The sequence below is a fragment of the Nycticebus coucang genome, chromosome 10 (genome assembly GCF_027406575.1).
Source record: "Nycticebus coucang isolate mNycCou1 chromosome 10, mNycCou1.pri, whole genome shotgun sequence".
Taxonomy (NCBI): Eukaryota; Metazoa; Chordata; class Mammalia; order Primates; family Lorisidae; genus Nycticebus; species Nycticebus coucang.
In genome coordinates, this window is record NC_069789.1 from 116,781,860 (window position 1) to 116,798,633 (window position 16,774).

At 39.4% G+C, this 16,774-nt stretch overlaps 1 pseudogene; it reads left to right on the forward strand.

Moving 5' to 3' along the window:
• The first annotated feature begins 8,869 nt into the window (after nucleotides 1–8,869).
• LOC128597055 (glutamine synthetase-like) lies at nucleotides 8,870–9,963 on the forward strand (annotated as a pseudogene).
• The last annotated feature ends 6,811 nt before the right edge of the window (nucleotides 9,964–16,774 follow it).

Consider the following 16,774-nt stretch of genomic DNA (forward strand, 5'->3'; position numbering starts at 1 on the left):
AATTGAGAGAATCATATGGTCTTTGTTTTTTAATTTGTTTATGTGATGTATTATATTTATGGATTTACGTATGTTGAACCATCGTATATTGGGACCCTGGGATGAAACCCACCTGGTCGTGGTGTATAACTTATTTGATGTGTTGTTGGATTCTATTTGCTAGGATCTTATTGAATATTTTTGCATCAATATTCATTAGAGATATTTGTCTATAATTTTCTTTTCTTGTTGGGCCTTTTCCTGGTTTGGGAATCAGGGTGATATTTGCTTCGTAGAATGAGATAGGAAGTAGTCCTTCTTTTTCTATGTTTGGGAAATGATTAAGTAATACAGGTACTAGTTCCTCTTTAAAGGTTTGGTAGAATTCTGATGTGAAGCCATCTGATCCTGGGCTTTTCTTCTGGGGGAGATTTCTTATAGTTGATGCCATTTCAGAGCTTGTTATAGGCTTGTTCAACATTTCCACTTCTTTCTGCAAAGTCTAGGAGGGTGGCACGTTTTCAATTGATCTATTTCCTTCAGATTTTCATACTTCTGAAAGTAGAGATTTATGTAGCATTCATTAAGGATTTGTTAAATTTCTGAGGAGTCTATTGTTATTTGGCCTTTATCATTTCTGATTGATGAAATTAGGGATTTTACTTTTCTACTTCTGGTTAGCTTAGCCAACAGTTTATCTATTTAATTGACCTTTTCAAAAAAGCAACTCTTTGATTGGTTGATCTGTTGTATGATTCTTTTGCTTTCAATTTCATTTATTTCTGCTCTAATTTTAGTTATTTCTTTTCTTCTGCTGGATTTAGGGTTGGAAATTTCTTCCTTTTCCAGTTGCTTGAGTTGTCCCATTAAGTTTTTGACTTCCTCTCTTTCCTTTCTCTTGAGGAAGGCTTGCAATGCTATAAATTTTCCTCTTAGAACTGCCTTTGTTGTATCCTAGAGGTTCTGATAGTTCTCTTCTTCATGATTGTTTTGTTCCAAAAATTTGGTAATTTCCTTCTTAACCTCATCTCCGACCCAGCTATTGTTCAACATGAGGTTATTTAGTTTCCATGTTTTTGTATGCGTGGGAAGATTCCTGTTGTTACTGAGTTCAACATTTATTCCCATTGTGGTCCAAGAAAATACAAGGAATAATTTCTATTCTTTTAAATTTTCTGAGGTTAGACATATCACCTAAAATGTGATCAATTTTGGAGGATGATCCATGGGCTGATGAGAAGAATGTGTATTCAGTTCTACTAGGATGAAATGTTCTACAGATGTCTATTAGATGCAAATGTTGAAAGGTTAAGTTTAATTCTAAAATTACTTTGCTTAGCTTCTTTTTTGAGGATCTATCCAACACTGACAAAATACGGTGCTAGGGGAAATCAAGTTGCTCATGTCAGTTAGAGTTTCTCTTATAAATAGAGGTGCATTCTGGTTTGCTGAATAAATGTTGATAATTGAAATCTCATCATGTTGAGTGTTGCCCTTAACAAATAAGAAGTGACCATCATTGTCTTTTCTTACTTTGATTGGTTCAAAGCCTATCTGCGAATAAAATTGCAATACCTGCTTTTTTCTGATTTCCATTTGCCTGAATTATAGATGACCACCCCTTCACCCTGAGTATGTGTTTATCTTTTAAGGTAAGCTGAGGTTCTTGGATGCAGCAGAGGTCTGGCCTGAGTTTTTGTATCCAGTCAGCCAACCTATGGCTCTTTAGAGGGCAATTTAAGCCATTCACTTTAATTGAGAGTAATAATAAACCAGACATAGTTTTGGGTATCAAGTTTTTTGAAAGTCCAGTGGACATTTTTTTTTTTTTATTGTTGGGGATTCATTGAGGGTACAATAAGCCAGGTTACACTGATTGCAATTGTTAGGTAAAGTCCCTCTTGCAATCATGTCTTGCCCCCATAAAGTGTGACACACACCAAGGCCCCACCCACCTCCCTCCTTCCCTCTTTCTGTTTCCCCCCATAACCATAATTCTCATTAATTGTCCTCATATCAAAATTGAGTACATAGGATTCATGCTTCTCCATTCTTGTGATGCTTTACTAAGAATAATGTCTTCCACGTCCATCCAGGTTAATACGAAGGATATAAAGTCTCCATTTTTTTTAATGGCTGAATAGTATTCCATGGTATACATATACCACAGCTTGTTAATCCATTCCTGGGTTGGTGGGCATTTAGGCTGTTTCCACATTTTGGCGATTGTAAATTGAGCTGCAATAAACAGTCTAGTACAAGTGTCCTTATGATAAAAGGATTTCTTTCCTTCTGGGTAGATGCCCAGTAATGGGATTGCAGGATCGAATGGGAGGTCTAGGTTGAGTGCTTTGAGGTTTCTCCACACTTCCTTCCAGAAAGGTTGTACTAGTTTGCAGTCCCACCAGCAGTGTAAAAGTGTTCCCTTCTCTCCACATCCACGCCAGCATCTGCAGTTTTGAGATTTTGTGATGTGGGCCATTCTCACTGGGGTTAGATGATATCTCAGGGTTGTTTTGATTTGCATTTCTCTAATATATAGAGATGATGAACATTTTTTCATGTGCTTGTTAGCCATTCGTCTGTCGTCCTTAGAGAAAGTTCTATTCATGTCTCTTGCCCATTGATATAAGGGATTGTTGGCTTTTTTCATGTGGATTAATTTGAGTTCTCTGTAGATCCTAGTTATCAAGCTTTTGTCTGATTGAAAATATGCAAATATCCTTTCCCATTGTGTAGGTTGTCTCTTTGCTTTGGTTATTGTCTCCTTAGCTGTACAGAAGTTTTTCAGTTTAATGAAGTCCCATTTGTTTATTTTTGTTGTTGTTGCAATTGCCATGGCAGTCTTCTTCATGAAGTCTTTCCCCAGGCCAATATCTTCCAGTGTTTTTCCTATGCTTTCTTTGAGGATTTTTATTGTTTCATGCCTTAAATTTAAGTCCTTTATCCATCTTGAATCAATTTTTGTGAGTGGGGAAAGGTGTGGGTCCAGTTTCAGTCTTTTAAATGTAGACATCCAGTTCTCCCAACACCATTTATTGAATAGGGAGTCTTTCCCCCAAGGTATGTTCTTGTTTGGTTTATCAAAGATTAGGTGGTTGTAAGATGTTAGTTTCATTTCTTGGTTTTCAATTTGATTCCAAGTGTCTATGTCTCTGTTTTTGTGCCAGTACCATGCTGTCTTGAGCACTATGGCTTTGTAGTACAGACTAAAATCTGGTATGCTGATGCCCCCAGCTTTATTTTTGTTACAGAGAACTGCCTTAGCTATACGGGGTTTTTTCCGGTTCCATACAAAACGCAGAATCATTTTTTCCAAATCTTGAAAGTACGATGTTGGTATTTTGATAGGAATGGCATTGAATAGGTAGATTGCTTTGGGAAGTATAGACATTTTAACAATGTTGATTCTTCCCATCCATGAGCATGGTATGTTCTTCCATTTGTTAATATCCTCTGCTATTTCCTTTCTGAGGAGTTCATAGTTTTCTTTATAGAGGTCCTTCACCTCCTTTGTTAGGTATATTCCTAGGTATTTCATTTTCTTTGAGACTATGGTGAAGGGAGTTGTGTCCTTAATTAGCTTCTCATCTTGACTGTTATTGGTGTATACAAAGGCTACTGACTTGTGGACATTGATTTTATATCCTGAAACATTACTGTATTTTTTGATGACTTCTGGGAGTCTTGTGGTTGAGTCTTTGGGGTTCTCTAAGTATAAGATCATGTCGTCAGCAAAGAGGGAGAGTTTGACCTCCTCTGCTCCCATTTGGATTCCCTTTATTTCCTTATCTTGCCTAATTGTATTGGCTAGAACTTCCAGCACTACGTTGAATAGTAAAGGCACCAGAGGACAACCTTGTCTGGTTCCAGTTCTAAGAGGAAAAGCTTTCAGTTTTACTCCATTCAGTAAAATACTAGCTGTGGGTTTGTCATAGATAGCGTCAATCAGTTTTAGAAATGTGCCACCTATGCCTATACTCTTCAGTGTTCTAATTAGAAAAGGATGCTGGATTTTATCAAATGCTTTTTCTGCATCTATTGAAAGGATCATGTGATCTTTATTTTTGCCTCTGTTAATATGGTGGATAACGTTTATAGACTTGCGTATGTTAAACCAGCCTTGCATCCCTGGGATGAAGCCTACTTGATCATGATGAATGACTTTTTTGATGATAAGCTGTAATCTATTGGCTAGGATTTTGTTGAGAATTTTTGCGTCTATGTTCATGAGTGAGATTGGTCTGAAATTCTCCTTTTTGTTTGGGTCTTTTCCTGGTTTTGGTATCAGGGTGATGTTTGCTTCATAGAATGTGTTGGGGAAGATTCCTTCTTCCTCAATTTTTTGGAATAATTTCTGCAGTACAGGAATAAGCTCTTCCTTGAAGGTTTGATAGAATTCTGGAGTGAAGCCATCTGGACCAGGGCATTTTTTGGTTGGAAGCTTTTGTATTGTTTCTTTGATCTCAGTGCTTGAAATTGGTCTGTTTAGGAGCTCTGTTTCTTCCTGGCTGAGTCTGGGGAGAGGGTGTGACTCCAAATATTGATCCATTTCTTTCACATTGTCAAATTTCTGGGCATAAAGTTTCTGGTAGTATTCAGAGATGATCTCTTGTATCTCTGTGGGATCAGTTGTTATTTCCCCTTTATCATTTCTGATTGAGGTTACTAGAGATTTTATTTTTCTATTCCTCGTTAGTCTGGCCAATGGTTTATCTATTTTATTTATTTTTTCAAAAAGCCAACTCCTTGTTTCATTAATTTTCTGAATGATTCTTTTGTTTTCAATTTCATTGATCTCTGATTTGATTTTGGATATTTCTTTTCTTCTACTGAGTTTAGGCTTAGATTATTCTTCTTTTTCCAATTCCATAAGATCTCTTGTGAGATTGTTGATGTGCTCTCTTTCTGTTTTTCGAATGTAGGCATCTAAAGTGATGAATTTTCCTCTCAAAACTGCTTTTGCAGTATCCCACAGGTTTTGGTAGCTTGTGTCTTCATTGTTGTTATGCTCAAGGAAGTTAATGATTTCCTGTTTTATTTTCTCCTGCACCCATCTGTTATTCAACAGAAGATTGTTTAGTTTCCATGCCTTTGGGTGGGGTCGAGCATTTTTGTTAGAGTTGAGTTCCACCTTTAGTGCCTTATGGTCTGAGAAGATACAAGGTAAAATTTCAATTCTTTTGATTCTGTTGATATTTGTTTTGTGTCCCAGGATATGATCAATTTTGGAGAATGTTCCATGGGGTGATGAGAAGAATGTATATTCTTTATCTTTGGGATGGAGTGTTCTATATGCGTCTATCAAGCACAGTTGTTCTAGGTTCTCATTTAAGTCTCTTATATCCTTGTTTAATTTCTGTTTAGAGGATCTGTCCAGCTCTGTAAGAGGAGTGTTAAGGTCCCCTGTTATTATGGTACTATCAGATATCATATTGCTCAGACTGAGTAACATCTGTTTCAAGAATCTGGGAGCATTTAAATTGGGTGCATAGATATTTAGAATTGAAATGTCTTCTTGTTGTATTTTTCCCTTGACCAATATAAAGTGACCATCTTTGTCTTTTTTGACTTTAGTTGCTTTAAATCCACATGTATCTGAAAATAAGATTGTAACTCCTCTTTTCTTCTGAATTCCATTTACCTGAAAAATTGTCTTCCAACCCTTGACTCGGAGCTTTAATTTGTCTTTTGAAGCCAGGTGTGTTTCTTGCAGACAGCAGATGGATGGCCTGTGTTTTTTAATCCAGTCAACCAATCTATGTCTCTTCAGTGGGGAATTCAAGCCATTAACATTTATTGAGATAATTGATAAGTGTGGTAGTATTCTATTCGTCTTATTTGGTGAGAGTCCATTGCTTAGTTTTATCTTTTGCATCAGTGTGGAGGTTTGGTTCTGTCCTTTAATTTCTGAGTTCTTACTTTGCTGCTGATCCATTGTGGTGGTCAGTGTGCAGAACAGGTTGAAGTATTTCCTGTAGAGCTGGTCTTGTTGTGGTGAATTTCCTCAAATGTTTGTATATCCATAAATGATTTGATTTCTCCATCAATTTTGAAGCTTAGCTTAGCAGGGTACAGAATTCTGGGCTGAAAATTGTTCTGTTTAAGTAGATTAAAGGTAGATGACCATTGTCTTCTTGCTTGGAAAGTTTCATTAGAGAAGTCTGCGGTCACTCTGATGGATTTGCCCCTGTAGGTCAACTGGCGCTTACTCCTGGCTGCTTGCAGAATCTTTTCTTTTGTCTTGACTTTGGACAGGTTCATCACAATGTGTCTTGGAATGCTCGGTTAGAGTTGAGGCGACCTTGGGTCCGATAGTCCTCTGAAAGCAGTGTGTCAGAATCTTTGGTGATATTTGGGAAATTTTCTTTTATAATATTCTCTAGTATGGCTTCCATTCCTCTGGGGCATTCTTTTTCCCCTTCTGGAATTCCTATAACTCGTATGTTGGAACGCTTCGTAAAGTCCCATAATTCTGACAGTGAACGTTCTGCTTTCTCTCTCTTCTTTTCTGCCTCTTTTACTATTGGAGTTATCTCAAGAACTTTGTCTTCTACCTCTGAAATTCTTTCTTCTGCATGGTCTAACCTGTTGCTGATACTTTCCATTGCATCTTTAAGTTCCGTGATTGACTGTTTCATTTCCTTCAGCTCTGCTATATCCTTTTTATATTCTTCATATCGTTCATCTCTTATTTGATTCTGTTTTTGGATTTCCTTTTGTTTATTTTCCACTTTGTTAGCAGTTTCCTTCATTGTTTCCATCATTTCCTTCATTGTTTTCAACATGTGTATTCTAAATTCCCTTTCTGTCATTCCTAACATTTCTGTATAGGTGGAATCCTCTGCAGTAGCTACCTCATGGTCCCTTGGCGGGGTTGTTCTAGACTGGTTCTTCATGTTGCCTGGAGTTTTCTGCTGATTCTTCCTCATGGGTGATTTCTTTTATCTGTTTCCTTGCCCTAATTTTCCTTTCACTTCCTCTTGCTCTTTAAGTTCTCATGCCTGTGGACTAAGGGTTACAGGACCAGAAGGGTGAGAAGGTTGAAGAGCAAAAAAGGGATGAAAGAAAGGAGGACCGAGTGATAAGGAAAAAAAAAGAAAGATAGAGAAAGGAGAGGGGGTGGGTATAAGGAATATTGACAAAAAGAAGAGAGGCACAGAAAGAGGGAGACAGAGCAATATAGGTGTACAGTAGGGTACTTTGGTACAACCTTAAAAAACAAACCACCTTCTTCGGGTGCCCAGTTGGGTGGTTCCCTTGAGGTCAGCAGCTCTTTGCTAACCTGATCAGACACAGTACCCCACCTCCACCAAGTAGAGAGGAAAGACAAAAATGCTATAAATCAAACCAAAACAAGCAAACGGAAAACTTTACGGGATAAAATTGGCTGGAAAAACCAAATAATAGCGGTAGAAACACTAACAAAAATGAAGTTCTAATTATTGAAATAGGCAGCAATGGGAAATTATAATTAAACTAGAAAAATTGAGAAAGAAAAAGGATCTGTATGGAAAAGGTTGAACTTAAAAAACAAAACAACAATCTGCAACATCAAAATAAACAAAAAAAACCAACCAAACCAAAAAAAAAAAAAACAAACCACAACCAAAAACAAAGCAGTATGTATATGTTATTGAATATTGTCTGGGCAACACGTGGTCTTCTGGGGTATGAGATGTTAATCACAGTTCTGATACGACTGGAGGCTGCTAGTTTCTCAAACCCCAGCAGGTAGACACCCTAAATCTCTCTTCAGCCCACTTAAAAGGCACTTTGAACTTGTTCACTTACTGAGCAGAAGCTTTCTCAGGGAAGTGCTTGTCGCTGGAATCACTGCTGAAGTGGCTATCCACTTACCCTGTGTGCCAAAACCGGTCTCACTCTGCCCCTGAGGGTTAGGGCTGCAAGGCGGCTCAGACCCCGCCCTTAGGCTACTTGGTCGCTGGGTTACCAGCTCCCACCCAATTCCAGCTCTGCGACCCTGAGGGCGGAGCTTGCCGGGGCAGATCGCTCACAATGGCTGCCTGTGACCCAGCGCCAAACACTATTAGCTCCATCTGGCTCAGCGGCTCAGACTGGGGCCCTAGACAAAGGCCAAAGTTCTCCGCACTCCCGCTCAGGCTTTCCCCAAGGCAGTTCAGCTGAGTGCCAAGTCCAAAGACACCAAAACAGTTCACAGGTAAGGCCTTTCTAGTTTGCAGTCTCGCTGCTACTGAACTTACAGTTGCGGGTGGTTTTAGATGGATTGAACACACGCGACCACTTGCCAGTTTTCCACTGTTTTAGTCCTCCTCTTGGGGTCCAGAAGTCTCTCGCTGACTCCCTGTATCCTCTCAGGGGTGATGATAGGCAGATCCCACCAGCCAGAGATGCCTGGAGTCCTATATCCCCAGACTCACGGTGCCCAGATGCAAGGAAGCTGTTACTCGGCTGCCATCTTGCTCCGCCTCCCCCAAAATGTGGATTTTTACATGTGTTGTATTCCTTAAGATACGTGGACTATTTGTTAAGTTAAATTGATCAATAAAGGGTGAGGACCACTGGGAGGCAGAGAATTCCTTGTGGAATTTCCTTACACGTTGTGGGATATTTAGCAACATCCTGGGCCTCTACTGACTTCTTGTACGTACCTCTGCACCAAGTTGTAAGAACCATGAATGTCTGTGATGCCTTCCACTTAAGCCATGAGGTGGGATGGGAGGAGGCAAAAAGCTCCACTTGAAAGCTCTGTTGGGTGAGAATTTAAAATGATCACTGTCAAGAGTGGGGGATGGGAGAAGAGTAGGGTGTTTGAACAACACACTGGCCTCCTCTCCTCTCTTCACCTCACTCTCATGGCCTGCCTGCCTGACTGCCTGCCTGCTGGCAGCCCAGAACAACTTCCACCATGGCCACCTCAGCAAGTTCCTTCTTAAACATAGGCATCAGGAACGTGTATATGGCCCTACCTCAGGCAAGAAAGTCCAAGCCATGTATATCTGGATCGATGGCACTGGAGAAGGACTGCGCTGCAAGAACTGCAACCTGGACTGGGAGCCCAAGTGTGCAGAAGAGTTGCCTGAGTGGAATTGTGATGGTTCTAGTACTTTATAGTCTGAAGGCTCCAATAGTGATATGTACCTCATGTCTGCTGCTATGTTCTAGGACTCCTTCTGCAAGGACCCAAACAAGCTAGTGAAAGCCTGCAGAGACCAATTTGAGACACATCTGTAAGTGGACAATGGACATGGTGAGCACCCAGCACCCCTGGTTTGTAATGAAGCAGGAATACAGTCTGATGGGGACAGATAGGCACCCCTTTTATTGGCCCTCCAATGGCTTCCCTGGGCCTCAGGCTCCTTCTTACTGTGGTGTGAGAGCAGACAGAGCCTATGGCAGCGATATTGTGTAGGATAAGCTCCCTACCAAGCTGGCTTGTATGCTGGAATCAAGATTGCTAGAACTGCCAAGGTCATGCCTGGCCAGTGGGAATTCCAAATTGGACCCTGTGAAAGAATCAGCATGGGAGATCATCTCTGGGTGGCTCGTTTCATCTTGCATCATGTATGTGAAGATTCAGGCATGATAGCAACCTTTAATCCCAAGCCCATTTCTGGGAACCAGAATGGCACAGGCTGCCATACCAATTTCAGCAACAAAACCATGCAGGAGGAGAATGGTCTGAGGTACATTGAGGAGGCCATCAAGAAACTAAGCAAGCAGCACCAGTACCACATTCTCACCTATGCTCACAATGGGGGCTTGGACAATGCCCGGCACCTGACTGGATTCCAGGAAACAGCCAAGATCAACGACTTTTCTGCTGGTGTAGCCAACCGTAGTGCCAGCGTCTGTATTCCCCAGACTGTCGGCCAGGAGAAGGGCTACTTTGAAGACGGTGGTCCCTCTGCCAACTGCGACCTCTTCTCGGTTGACAAAAGTCCTCATCCGCCTGTGTCTCTCGATGAAACTGGCAATGAGCCCTTCCAATACAAAAACTAAGTGGACTAGAATTCCAGCCATTGAGATCCTTCTGGTTCTCCATCCCACTCCAAATCTTCCCCCTTCTCCCAGTTGTCCCAATTATAACTCAAAAGGATGGAATATCAAAGTCTTTTTTTAAATTCCTCATGCCCAGTTAATCTTGCTTTCTTTGGCCAAGATAGAGGGGTCAAGTTCTTAATCTCTTTGCACCCACCCTCCTTATTTTCCCTGTGGCTGAAGCTATCTAGGTATGCCTACCAGATAAGCTCACACTATTAAGTGAAGGTAGTGGTTACGTCCGTCCCTGCCCACAGCACACTAAAAGCTTCAGTGGCATCTGGTGGAGGGGGACTCTTTCTTCAGGGTAGCTGAAAGAGGAAAGCCTGGCTTACTCTAGGTTAGGACTTCCCTTGATGGAAAAGTTGAAGAGATTATAAACAACATTCTACTGTAAGTGGGAATTAGGAGAGAAAGTAGAGGTTGGCCCTCAGGGAGGGAAACTTCCTTGGTCTCAGGCCACACTTCCCTTGCTTGGAGCTAAATACCCTTCCCTCAACAAAGAGTTCAGGGAAAACTTATGGATATTCCTATCTTAAAAGAAGAAAAGGTTCTTATTGCTTGGTCCTCCTTTATAACAAAAAGCAGAGTAGTATTTTTATATTTAAGTATAAAAACAAAAATGTTATATATATAAAAAATGCTCATTGTCTTAAAGGAATTGCATAATACAATCAAAAGAAGCTCAAATACACTGGTACTCTATGTGTTACATGTAACATGTTCTATAGAAAGGTCAGAATATTGGAATATAACCTGTTTATAGATAAAATGAAATCTAATATATTCAGGGGAAAATGCCTTATAATATGCAAATTTGTCTTTCACATAGGCCAAAGACTTCCTTAGGAATACACAATGCTGGGTGTTAGCCTTAAATTCCTTTTTCTTCGTATCACCTTCTTCTGTGCTCTAAGGATCGGGTGATCTCCTCAAATACTGTTTCTGGAAATGCTACATCTGGCCCTGAAATAAAGAAGATAGGACATTTCTACGCCCTCATCACACACTGAACTGTTAATTAAATATTCTTCCACGGCCTCCATTATTAATAGTTTCCCACTATAATCTATTTAGGTTTTGTTAGAGACCTGGCCTACCTAATTAAGAGACATAGAACACTGCTAAAATAATGGTTCTAAGTGATGCAACTTTGGGCTTTGCCCTCATTTTTCCAATTTTCATTGGGTTCCTGGGGAACGTATTGCTTTTCATGTTATATATGTACATTGTCCTAATTCAGTCTCACCTAAAAAAGCCCATAGGTTTGCTTTTCATACACCTGGCATTGGTCAATGTTTTGACCATCACGTTCAAGTTCATACCAGATATCTCATTCTTTGGAGTAAGATATTTTATGGATGATGTCAGTTGCAAAGCTATTGTGTATGCACACAAAATCACCTGGGGTCTCTCCATCTGTACTACGTCCCTCCTGGCTATGTTTCAAGCCATCACAATTAGCTGGAGGAAGTCCACATGGGCTTGGCCTAAGTCTCAAATGCCTACGTGTATTTTTCTTTCTCTCCTGTTCTTCTGGATCCTCAATATGCTGCTGTCTAGCCATGTAATTAAATATTCAGTAGCCAGAACCAAAGTCACTGTTGCTGGTTTGGGGTATTTTCAGGCATATTGTCAAAGTAAGGCTAGAAACATCCCTTCCCACTCACTTTTGAGTGGCTTAGTGATGCAGTATCTCCTGATTGTGGTCCTCATGGTCTGCTCCAGCCTCTACATGGTCAGTGTCCTCCTGAGACACCACAGGAGCTCAGTATCTCCACTGCCCCAGCCTCTCTTCCAAGCCCTTTCCTGAAATCAAAGCTACCCACAGCATCCTATTGCTAGTAAGTTGCTTTGTGTTCTTTTACTGCTTAAACATGTTCATGACCCTTTATTGGTTTTTTAAACCTGACAAGAACTCAGGATTTGACAGGATTACTGGAATTGTATCATCATGCTACCTAGCCCTCTGCCCTTTTGCACGAATGAAAAATTATAAAATTCTTTTTAAATTTACTTCTGCCCTTTCAAGAGGAGAATTACCATTTCTCAAATAGCATCCAGTAGCTGATGGATGCTGAAGATTTCTCTTAGAACATAGAAGTTCCCAGAATGATTTATGTGAACAAGAAATTCCAGGGTGAACTGGCTGGCAACCTGCAGAAGACTGAGATTGGACCCACACCTTTCACCATTAACTAAGATAGACTCTCATTGGATTAAAGATTTAAACTTAAGACATGAAACTATAAAAATACTAGAGGAGAGTGCAGGGGAAACCCTTGAAGAAATCGGTCTGGGTGAGTATTTTATGAGGAGGACCCCCCGGGCAATTGAAGCAGCTTCAAAAATACACTACTGGGACTTGATCAAACTAAAAAGCTTCTGCACAGCCAAGAACACAGTAAGTAAAGCAAGCAAACAGCCCTCAGAATGGGAGAAGATATTTGCAGGTTATATCTTTGACAAAGGTTTAATAACCAGAATCCACAGAGAACTCAAATGCATCAGCAAGAAAAAAATAAGGGATCCCATTGCAGGCTGGGCAAGAGATTTGAAGAGAAACTTCTCTGAAGAAGACAGGCGGGCGGCCTTCAGACATATGAAAAAATGCTCATCATCTTTAATCATCAGAGAAATGCAAATCAAAACTACTTTGAGATATCATCTAACTCCGGTGAGACTAGCCTATATCACAAAATCTCAAGACCAGAGATGTTGGCGTGGATTCGGAGAAAAGGGAACACTTCTGCACTGCTGGTGGGAATGCAAATTAATACATTCCTTTTGGAAAGAGATATGGAGAACACTCAGAGATCTAAAAATAGATCTGCCATTCAATCCTGTAATTCCTCTGCTGGGCATATACCCAGAAGACCAAAAATCACAACATGACAAAGATATTTGTACCAGAATGTTTATTGCAGCCCAATTCATAATTGCTAAGTCATGGAAAAAGCCCAAGTGCCCATCGATCCACGAATGGATTAATAAATTGTGGTATATGTACACCATGGAATATTATGCAGCCTTAAAGAAAGATGGAGACTTTACCTCTTTCATGTTTACATGGATGGAGCTGGAACATATTCTTCTTAGTAAAGTATCTCAAGAATGGAAGAAAAAGTACCCAATGTATCAGCCCTACTATGAAACTAATTTGGGGCTTTCACATGAAAGCTATAACCCAGTTACAACCTAACAATAGGGGGAAGTGGGAAAGGGAGGGGAGGGAGGGGGGTGGTGGTAGAGGGAGGGGGATCGGTGGGATCATACCTGTGGTGCATCTTACAGGGGTATTTGCGAAACTTGGTAAATGTAGAATGTAAATGTCTTGGCACAGTAACTGAGATAATGCCAGGAAGGCTATGTTAACTATTGTGATGAAAATGTGTCAAATGGTCTATGAATCGAGTGTATGATGCTCCATGATCATATCAATGTACACAGCTATGATTTAATAAAAAAGAAAAAAAAAAAAAAGAAATTCCACACAGCTAATGAGGACAGAAATGGGGTTAATATAAGATGTGCTATAGATTAAAAAATACAGTATTCCAAATATCGTGTTGAGTTAGAGTAAAGAAATATCAAATTAATCACCTTTTATATTTACTACATGAGTAAATTGTAATAATTTTAGTTAAATAAAATATAAATACATTACAAAAATAATTTTATCTTCTTCAGTTTGTTCTTTCTTCATCGTGGCTACTAGTCCAGTTAAATTACATTGTGGGCTTGCATTATATTTCCATTAAACTATGCTGGTCTTGGGAAATATTTGGATCTATGGAATAAAAATGTAGTGAACACCTTACATATTCTAAGTAACATGAAATGATTTTTCTAAAAACAGACAAAATATAATAACTAAAATATAATATAGAGTCTCATGATATAAGAAATAATTAAGTACATGTGATAAGAGCTATTATCTAGGCCAAGTTACAAAAACTAGGAATCCCAAGAGCTTCACTCCATAATACATAATAAAATGCATGTGTGTATCTTTTGGGTTTTGTGTGAACCCATCCATAGTTACAACCCTTTCCATGCTGTGCTGATGCATTTGTTATTTTAGATCCAGTCTCTTATGACAATTTCAATTAAACTTGCCCCTGCGCTTTCAATGATTCTTCATTAGAAATGGTATGACTGTTTAATGGAAAGCAAAAATTTGAAAATATGACAGTATTTCGTTCCACCATTGTGCATTTGCTTCAAACATTTAGTCACAAAATTTTTGCTCAATACTTCCTTTCCTCTGTTTTTGTGGTTTCCTGAGAAAACAGTTCTCTGTTCTGTTCTATTTATTCTTTGATTAAATTCTCCAAGATATGGGGCAAATGATACATAGTTAAAATCCTTGCACGTTTTTTTCTCAATGTGGATCAACCTTGCCTAGATGTATGATTCTTGGGCTTTGCTTATATTTGTTCAGTAGTTCAGTTTTTTTTTTTTTTTTGTTTATTTTTTTGAGACAGAGTCTCACTCTATGTCTGGGTAGAATGCTGTGGCATAGCCTAGCTCACAGCAACCTCAGTCTCCTGGGCTCAAGCAATCCTTCTGCCCCAGCCTCCCGAGTAGCTGGACAATAGGCACTCACCACAATGCCCAGCTAATTTTTCTATTTTGGTAGATACATGGTCTCACTCTTGCTTTTGGTCTCAAACTCCTGAACTCAAACAATCCTCCTGCCTCAGTCTGTCTGAGTGTTGGGATTACAGGCATGAGCCATAGTGACCAGCCAGTAGATCACTTTGCTGTCTTCCAGGAGTTTGCAGTTAAGACAAGATATCCAAGACCAGAATGACATTTTTCATTGTTGAGAATTAGTTTTATTTAAGAGCTTTTCAAATTTTTGCTTCTCATTAAACTATCACAGGTAAAGTAGCATTTAATGAATATTACCTAAATAAGAATAGCTGTGTTTTCATTGCTGCTTTAATCCAGGCAGTCTAGATGGGAAGTTTAAGTATGTTCAACTTGAGAAATTGCTTTCTATGTTTAATGGCTATCTTCTTCTATCAGTTACCTTCAATCTCCCAGGAATTGTTACTCCTTATTATTATTAATACCTGCACAATGTCTCCTGGAGAACTCTCCACGTTGGGTCTCTGCCCTCCTCCCTATCCTTGTTTCATGCCATTGATCAATACAATTAGAAAATTTCTCTGATTGACCTTCCAAATCCAATTCAGGTTTCAGCTTTGGCCATGCTCTCCTTCAAGTATATCAGTTGAGTTTTCCATTATCTTTTATAGAAAATGCAACAAATGTGCAGACATTTATAACATTCCATGAATTTTCACGGTGCACACCCCCTGTAACCTGAACGCAGATCAGAAACATAACAATAGCAGCTCCTGAGAGCCCTTGTGCCCCTCCAAGGGTGCTCAGTAACTAGAATAATAACACTTTCTACAGTAATGGATTTTAGCATAAATTCTTCCCCAATGATTATACAGAGTCTTAATTGACCTCTACCTGATCCATCACAAATGCTAATATCTTATTTTTCAGGTTCTGTTCAATGTCTAAACTCACTGTGCCTTCTTTTGGGAAAGCTGAAAGACAACTGTCTGGGGCACTAATCCCACTCAAGAAGACTCTACTCGCATGGCGACTTCATTACCTCCCAAATCACTCCATCTTCTGATACCACCACATTGGTGGACGGTATCAACATGAAATTTGGGCTCATCTGACAATCATCATCCATCAGAAAGATTTATTACACATTATGTCATGTCTGAGTATTATTTCAATAAATTATTCCCATGGTGCATAGAGATCGGTTCTTAAAGGAACTAAACACTTAGCCAAGGTTTTCTTAATTCTGTTTTGGCCATGGCATTAGTGCCCAAGGCTATGTCAGATAGCTCCAACATCCATGTTTATCCAGTGTTTGTTGTCTATGCAAGTGGAAATGTGGTAGTTCAAACTTTATCCCCATGACACAGATCCCCTGCATGCAGTGCCATGATACTTCAGAGTGCAGATTTGGAGGCCTGACAATAATACAACACAATATGATGTAATGTAGTAGAAAAATAAAGTAACCAGAGTTTCAAATATAAGCTCCTGTAGTTACAAAAATATTTTCGAAGACAGAAATCAAAGTTTAATAAAAATATAATACAATCCATTCAAATATAATGTAATCCATACAAAATGAAATCCACAAAAACTTGAACACTACATACTTCTAAAATCACAACCCACAAAGGCGTAAAATACCAAAGAAAGGGCAATATATGAAACATTCAGGAGTCTTCAATCTTGAGGGAAAGAGGAATATATTAATTTTACAGGCAAGCAGTTTAAGTTTCCAGAGCTATTGACGATATTTCATTAATTGAGCTACATGGTGCAGAAATATATGCTCTCTCAATCTTATTTTACAACACATAACAAAGATGTAGAATATATTTAAAGGTAAAACTTTGGGTCAGCAATTTTAATCTTTATATGATGCTAAACAATTTTAAAATGAGAAAAAATATTCCCTAGAAAACATCATGTGTTAAATCCTGTGTGACACTAGGGTTAGTTCAGTGACAGGAAAATCACGGCCTTCCATTGTACCTGAGCTCTAAGAAAACTGAAGGAAGTTAAAACAGGGGGCCAGTTCACTGTCCCTAAAAAAGGGAACAAATACTATCACACCGCCGCTTGTGGCCGGTGGGCCATAGTTTGAGGAACCCTGTGGGACCCTTCTCTGTGGTCAAGGGAGATTAAGGGCTTGGTAATTCCCACCAGCTGAGGG